Here is a 9245-nt window from a genome sequence, read left to right on the forward strand (position 1 = left end):
TTACTTAAAGTCATGTCAGTTGAGTCAGTGATGCCATCCAGCCATCTCATCCTCTGTCGTCCACTTCTCTTTCTGCTTTCAATCTTTCCCAGCATCAGGGTCTTTTCCAGTGAGTCAGTTCTTCGCATCAGGTGGCCAAAGTATTGAAGTTTCAGGTTCAGCATCAGTCTCTCCAATAAACACCCAGGAATGATTTACTTTAGGATGGACTGGTTGGATCTTCTTGAAGTCCAAGGGACTCTCAAGAGTCTTCTCCAACACCACAGTTCAAAAGCATCAATTCTTCAGGCCTCAGCTTTCTTTATAGTCTAACTCTCACATCCATACATGACTACTGGAAAAACCATAACCTTGACTAGATTGACCTTTGTTTTGCAAAGTAATGTCTCTGCTTTTTAATATGCCGTCTAGGTTGGTCATAACTTTTCTTCCAAGGAGTAAGCATCTTTTAATTTCATGGCTGCAGTCACCATATGCAGTGATTTTGGAGCCCCAAAAAATAACGTCTGACACTGTTTCCACTGTTTCTCCATCTATTTCCCGTGAAGTGATTGGACCAGATGCCATGATACTAGTTTTCTGAATGTTGAGCTTTAAGCCAACTTTTTCACTCTCCACTTTCACTTTCATCAAGAGGCTCTTTAGTTCTTTTTCACTTTCTGCCATAAGGATGGTGTCATCTGCATATCTGAGGTTATTGATATTTCTCCCAGCAATCTTGATTCCAGCTTGTGTTTCTTCCAGCCCAGCGTTTTTCATGATGTACTCTGCATAGAAGTTAAATATGCAGGGTGACAATATACAGCCTTGACATACTCTTTTCCCTATTTGGAACCAGTCTGTTGTTCCATGTTCAGTTCTAACTGTTGTTTCCTGACCTGCATACAGATTTCTCAAGATGCAGGTCAGGTAGTTTGGTATTCCCATCTCTTTAAGAATGTTCCACAGTTTGTGGTGTTTTGTTGTGTAATCATCATTTCCAGTTTAAAACAAAAAAAAATGTTTTATGTGACTAAGACAAAAAAAAAAAATCATTTTGTCCTTAAGAACTCCAAACCCTTCTCTCTTCCTTGGCGACCCTGACTTCTTATTAATCTACCTAAAAATTGAGTCTCTAATTCCCCCCTTTTCCTTTAGGAGAACTATGCTGCCAAGGGAAATGGGTGTCATTTTCATTCCATAACTACTTCGTGCTGTTGAGGGGTGTCATCTCTAAATTGTTGAGGCAACATATTCTCCTAACACTCATATTGAGAGTGTCTGATCCAGGGGCCCCAAGTAATAGTTGAAGGAGGCTGTGGCACTCATAGGAGCCTGAACAACCATCTGTAACTTTTTAGCTTTCATACAGTTGAAAATAAATCCAGTTACACAGTTACAGATGCAGGGAACAAATAGTAAAAGCAGAACAATTAGAATTACTACCATTAAGATAGTTTTCCACTATGGGGAGCTAATTAATGTTTCCCAAAGTGAGGTGACTGAGGCTTCAGGGGAATCCATAGCATGAGTCATTTTGTTCATCTTTTCAATAAAGTGAGTACATTAGTACTCATATCTCATATATATGTACAACACTGGATATGAATAAAGGCATGAGTTCTTCCTTGTGCAGCCATTAGAATATATCAGGCCAATCTGTTCTATAAAATCACCCTTTTAATTTGTATTTGTTCAGCACTAAGGGCTAAAATAGCTTTTTGAGAATCTTGTAAAGCCTGCTGAATAAAGTTAGTCAGAGCATCAGCTCATAGCATAACATCTGTAGCTCTCAGAGAGGGAAGGAATATTGCAGCCAGATAATCATAGCAGTGACATACAGACCTTGCCCAGCAAGTTTTATGATGTGGCAGATTAGCAGGCTTCTCTGGAAGGTCTGAAAATATGAAACCATGAGTAAAATGTAAACATAGGGTGTGTCTCACTATCCAGCCAGGAGGAAGTCACACCCATAGGTAAGAGCCACATATTCAGTAGGTTTTGTTTGGAGCAAAACAGCATGACTGAGGAATCCAGTCCCAATTAGTTCCTGGCCAGGCAAAAGGAGAACCTGAAGTGGGATTGGAAAATACAGAAATGATTACGTTGCATATTTCTTGAGGCAAAATTCCCAATTGTTTCCAGTCACTATAATTAAGTGTTGGCTAACTTTTGGGGATGGCTCTATTTCTTCCCAGCATATGGGAGCATTAGATAGTAGGCATCCCTTTTCAGGAGTTAGCCATATGACCTCATCCCATATTTGATAAACATCAGGTGGGAAACCACCAGATCTATACCCATTTACCTTCCTGTGTTCAGCAAAATAGTCATTAAATCAAGATAATGTATAATCAAAGTTGAAAGTCACATTATGTCCATACTTAAAGTACAAAATGTTACTCCACTCCATTTTAGGATTGCTAGATGTCATCAGGTGAAAGACAGGCATCACACATGATTGTTGTTGGTGAAGATATTCACAGAGTTGAAGAAAGTCTTTTCCTTTAAATGGAGAAACCCATCATAGGAAGCCTTCAACAGATTGCAGACCCAGCAATTAGACCAATTGTAGAATGAAGCATAAGAATGAGCCCAGGACAGGAAGGTAATGTCTTGAGAGTCAAACAGAAGACTAAGGACTTTTGAAGTCAGCAGAAGCAGGCCCACATATATTATCAAGCCCATCTGAAAAGTAAAAGGTGAAAACATAGAGAATAAAGGCATAAAATGGCATTGTTTAGTTTAACTGGAGTGTGGTGTACCAGATCCATTTCCATAATATACATTTTAAGATAACAGGATTAATCAGAACATTCTCAAGAAGGAGAAACTGTCCTCAAGCAGGATACATTGTTGTTATACAATCCTTAATACAGAGTTTAAGCTGAGTCATTTTTTGTTGTGTAATCATCATCTCCAGCTTAAAGAAAAAATCATTTTATGTGACTAAGACTAAGGAATGTAGAAAAAAGTTTGTCCTTTTCTCTTCCTTAAGAACCTCAATCCCTTCTCTCTGCCCCAGGGACCCCCGGGCTTCTTATCAACCTACCTAGAAATTGCCTCTTTCAGTATGATACTAAAATAAAACAGACACACATATCCATGGGATGGAATAGAAAGCCCAGAAATAGATACTCACATATATGACATGTCAAAATCATTCAGTGAGGGAAAGAACAGTCTTTTCAAGAAATTTTGCTTGGAAAACTGCATGTCCACATGAAAAGAATGAATTTGACCCTTACTTTATGTGTGCTGTCACTTTGGTTGTGTTTGACTCTTTGAGATCCTATGGATGATAGCCTGTCAGGCTCTTCTGTCCATGGGATTCTCCAAGCAAGAATACTGAAGTGGGTTGCCATGCCCTTCTCCAAGACATCTCCCTGACACAGGGATTGAAGCAGAGTTTCTTGTGTCTCCTGAATTGGCAGGTGGGTTCTTCACCACTAGTGCCACCTGGGAAGACCCTAGAACTTTACATTACACTATATATAAAATTTAACTCAAAGTGGATCAAATATCTAAACATAAGAGCTAGAAGTATAAACTCTTCACAATAATATAGGAGGAATGCTTTATGACAATGGATTTGGCAAGATTTCTTGATTATGACACTGAAAGCACAAACAACAAAAGAAAGAAAAAATAGACATCATCAAACTAATAACAGACTACACCAAAGGATGATATCAAGGAAATGGCAAGGAAACCCAAAAATGGGAGAAAATAATTGTAACTCATAACAAATTGAGAATTCCACTGTAGGGGACCCCAGGTTTGTTCCCTGGTCAGGGAACTAATATTTCACAAGCTGCATCCAAAATAATAATAATAATAATTATTATTATTATTATTAGTCAGTATATGTAAAGAACTTCTAACACTTAGCATAAACAAAACAACTTAATTTCTCCAAAGAAGAAATATTAGTGATCAATAAGCACATGAAAAGTTACTCAATACCACTAGTCATTAGGGGAATTCCTATCAAAACAGCAAGGACGGGGGACAGTCCCAAGATGGTAAAGAAATAGGATAGAGAGACCAATTTATCCCCCACAAATTCATCACAGGATCATTTGAATGTTGAGTAACTTCCACAAAAAAAAATTCTGAACTCTGGCAGAGGAAAACAGGCACCCAGAAAGGCAACCCTTTCTCTTCAAAAGGAGGTAGGACAAAATATAAAACATAAAAACAGAGACAAAATATTTAGGGACTGAGACTTGTGCTGGGGAGGGAGTCAGGAAGGAGGAGAAGATTCCTAACAGTAGGAACACCTCTCACAAGTGTGTCTGTGTGTAGTTTTGGAATCTCAGAGGGTAACATAACCAATAATAAAAAATAAATAAAACCCCACAGAATATGGACCCAACCACAATTGCAAGCAGAGAATTAGCCCAGATGCTCGTGTCCACCACGAGCAAGTGGGGGCTGGGCAGGGAGGTTTGGGCTGCATCATCGGTCCTTAGGGTAAGGACCAGGCCTGAATACCCAGAGAACAATCTGAGGGAGCTAATGTGAGATAGCAACCCAAACCGTGGGATCGTCAGAGAGATTAAAACAAACAAACAAACAAACAACTTTCCTGTGAAAGGCTCTAAGGCCTCACAGTGACCCCTGGCATGCTCACAGAACAAGGATTCAGCTAATACCAAAGGAGAGCAAGCTAGCTGCCATATAGGGCCCTTCCTCCCTGGAGGCAGAGAGGCAGGCAGACAACACCCAGAGCCAGAAGGCAAAGGGCTGCTGTAATCTAAGCCCCAGAGATTGTATCTCCCACCAAACTGTGAGCAGGTTCCCAGTTGCTAACCAGGTCTTCCTGGGATCCTGGACGATTGACATCTATCAGGAGTGTCACAACCTGAGATCAGCTCCCCAGAGGAAACACATGGCACACCTGTGACTGGGTTCTCATAGTGCACCTGGGAAACTGAGCAGCCAGGACTGGGGAGGTGAATAAGACACATGGCCCACCTGGGAGAGTGTGCTCTCCAAGCACCTGGTCACCTGAGCTGCTTGGACTTGAGAAGGGCACAAAATGAATAGCACATCTGGGTCTGTGCCTCTGGTGAGAGCACCCTAGAACCAGAATGCCTTAGTCCTGGGAACTGCATGAAACTCAGGGCCCACTTGGAACAATGCCCATGCAGAGCACCCTGGAGCCTGAGCAGTGTAGACCCAGGAAATACATTCCATCTTGGGCTGTGGCAAACCCAGTGTGGTCCATCCACTGTGAACACTCCCCACACACATCAGTGGTATTTCTTTGCAGTGTCCCTCCCTTCCCATAACACAACTGAACAAGTGAGCTAAACAAGTGGCCACCTTTGCCCCCTTGTATCAGAGTGGAAATTAGACACCGAAGAGACTTGCAAAAAGAGGAAGCCAAAATAAACAAAGAAGGGGGAACAGCTTTGGAAGTGACAGATGCAACAGATTAAAACCCTGTATTTAATACTGGAGACTGTGTGTTTGAGAGACACCTGTAGACCTTGAGAACAAGTAAAACCAGAACAAGGGACTATATGACACTGAACTGACCCCACACTGCCCATAATAGCTCCAGGAAATTTCGAGATATATTTTTGCTATTACCACTTTTTATTTTTTTTTTATTTAGTTCGTTATTAATCCTTTAAATTTAATTTTTATACCCTTCTATTACGTTAAAAAAACTATTTTTAAAAACAAATTCCATATATATATATTTTAATTTTTGTGATTGATCACATTTTGCATTTTTGCATATTGCATTTTTGAGAGTCTAACCTCTATTCTAGGTTTTTAATCTTTGCTTTTTGATATTCCTTATCAACTTTGTACCTCTAAAAATCTAATCTTCAGTTGTCAGGAAGCACTTAACAGGAGACTTCTTGTGTGCTGTTTTGGATCTGTCAGGAATTATCTATTCCTTACTAATTCCTGAATATTAAGGAATTAAGAGGAGAGGAAAGCCTCTCCCAGGGGCTGAGGAATCCAGGCATTTCCTTCATTAATTTTTCTATACAGTGATAAGTACCCGCTTCCTTTTTGTGAACCTTATGGTAAAAGTGATTATTTACAACCCTCTCTCTTTCATATGGATGACCTCAAAACTTTCCTTGTAAGTTTTGATTTTGTCTCTGCTGAAAATAGTCATCTTATAAGACAGTACAAATACCTACACAATGTTAAATAAAACACCTCTGCTCCATCAGAGCTTTGGTCCTCGTGTCTTGCTCACTCGCTCACTCACTCTCTCTCTCTCTTTTTCTCTCTCTCTCCCCCCCTCTCTTTCAGGCTGATCCCCTGGAGTGCAGAGGCTCTCTGAGTTCACTTTCCTGCCTGGGCTTCTAAGACCCTCTTGAGAAGGTGCTCTGTGCCTTCACCCCATTGAGAGGGCTCCTGAGGCCTCTGTGAACAAAGCAAGCCCCATACCAGGGGCTTTACTGGCTTTCTGCATAAACCAAGGAATATCAGCCTCTTTCTCCTTTACTTTCTTATTGGTCGACTCCAGACCACCAGGTTCCAGTCCCTTAAAGGACCTCAACAAGTGGCGCCCAGAACAGGAGCTTGGTACACATAGGCAGATTCAGAAAGAGTGACCCCAGGGCCTATTGAGGCCGGAAAGTACTAAGACATGGGTAAAATGGCTGGAAAGCCCCATCACTTTTGTACTTTACTTCATCACTTATTTAAAGATCAGGGACTTAATAATAGGTATGCTGATTTTTAGCTAGATTACAAACTGCTATTTCCCATACTGTAATTGGAGAAGAAGCCAAAAGGCAACTAGAGAAACTACTTGCTTATGAAAATGCAAATCAGGAATGTCAAAAAGCTATAGCTGCAATTCGTGAGACAGAGACTATTATTTGAAGGCTTGTCACAATCTAGGATTAGAAACTCAAAAGATGCAAATGCTAGCTGAAACAATGGTTGCTGCCTTAGGAAAGGGAAATGAAACATGCTTTGCATGTGGAAATAAGAACCATTTAAAAAGGGACTGCCTTAAGAAAGCTAAAAAATAATAATAAAAAAATAAAAATAAAAAACCTCCAAAAATCTGCCCTCGCTACCATAGAGGGCCAAATACTGGAAGTCTAAATTTAACACTGAAAGAAAACCTATTCCAGGAAACTCCAAGCAGGGGACCCCCAGATCCCCTTCAACAAAAACCAGGGGCAAATTCCATCTTTTCCCTCAAACCCTCAACATCTGGCAGTGCTGCCATTGATATACCAGCTTTGTTCTTAGATAATATGAAGTTAATGAGCTCTATTTAAATTCAAATTCACGTGAACTAAAAAAATTCAATATTAAATATAATGTTTATTTAAATATAAATATAATTTAAATACAATTGTTTGCTAACCTAATTAAGACATGTCTTAAGTCATCAACATTATATAATACTTTTATTATGCCTAGGTTTTAGGTAAACTAAATTTGTCAACAAAAAGGTAACTATATATATATATATATATATATATATATACTACATATATATATATAAATGAGAAGAAAACTTTTAAAATCTATTAAAATAATTATATTTTAATAGAATAATCTATTGTTATAATCTAAAGTAATCTCTTAGGATTGGGATAATTTAAATTTCTGGAGTTGTACTAAACTAAATAATAAAAGTTTATTAGAAAGCTAGGTCATTTCCAAATAAAATAAGATTTTAAAACATCAATTACTGAACATTAACTTCCTCTTACAAAGTTTTTCTTACATAGAAAGTAAAGAAATTTTAATATATTAATAAATATAGTATATAATGTATAATATATATAAATATATATAACAAATACATATTATAATATGATATAATAAATATATTGACCAATTGATAAAATACTAATATACAAAAAGGTAAGATATATGCTTTTAATAAAAAGATATACGATATGGCAAACTCAGATATACATTCCACATTTTTCCTAAGGGCCACTGCTCATTTAACAAACACTACAATTATTAAAATAACTTGGAAGAATGACGAGCCTACTTGGACAGAACAATGGCCCTTCACAAAAGAGAAATTACAGACGGCTAAGGTACTTACATATACACAACTAGAATTAAAGCATATTGAAAAATATTGTTCTCCTTGGAACTCTCCTTTTTTTTTTTTTTTTATAAAAAAGAAATCTAACAAATGGCGCCTCCTAACAGACCTTAGAAAACTTAATGCATCTATGAAACCTATGGGTGCACTACAACCAGGAATCCCATTACCTACCACTATTCCTGAAAATTGGCATATTATTATTATTGATTTACAAGATTGCTTTTTAAATATACCTTTGCACCCTTTAGACTGAGAGAGATTTGCTTTCTCTCTCTCTTATCCTAATCATATTGGACCTCATAAACGGTACCAATGGACTGTACTGCCACAAGGGATAATGAATTCTCCCACCATGTGTCAGTACTACGTAGCCAAAGCCCTTGAGCCTGTGAGAAAGCAATTTCCTAACTTTCTTGTTATTCACTGTATGGATGATATATTGCTTCTGGCTCCATCTATCTTAGAAACTCAATACATGTTTGATATAGCTCAACTATGCTTAAAAAACTCTGGATTAATCATTGCCCCTGAAAAAATTCAAACCTCTACACCTTACCAGTAGTTGGGGTTTATTGTTAACAGGCAATGCATTACTCCCCAACTAACTGAGATCCGTACTGATAAATTATCAACCTTAAATGATTTTCAAAAGCTCTTCAGTTCAGTATCTCAGTCGTGTCTGACTCTTTGTGACCCCATGAATTGCAGCACGCCAGGCCTCCCTGTCCATCACCAACTCCTGGAGTTCTCTCAAACTCACGTCCATCGAGTCAGTGATGCCAACCAGCCATCTCACCCTGTCGTCCCCTTCTCTTCCTGCCGCCAATCCCTCCCAGCATCAGAGTCTTTTCCAATGAGTCAACTCTTCTCATGAGGTGGCCAAAGTACTGAAGTTTCAGCTTTAGCATCATTCCTTACAAAGAACACCCAGGACTGATCTTTAGAATGGACTGGTAGGACCTCCTTGCAATCTCAAGAGTCTTCTCCAACACCACAGTTCAAATGCATCAATTCTTCTGCCCTCAGCTTTCTTCACAGTCCAACTCTCACATCCATACATGACTACTGGAAAAACCATAGCCTTGACTCAACGGACCTTTGTTGGCAAAGTAATGTCTCTACTTTTGAATATGCTATCTAGGTTGGTCATAACTTTCCTTCCAAGGAGTAAGCGTCTTTGAATCTAATGGCAGCAATCACC

This window comes from Bubalus bubalis, chromosome X (assembly GCF_019923935.1).
Source record: "Bubalus bubalis isolate 160015118507 breed Murrah chromosome X, NDDB_SH_1, whole genome shotgun sequence".
NCBI lineage: Eukaryota > Metazoa > Chordata > Mammalia > Artiodactyla > Bovidae > Bubalus > Bubalus bubalis.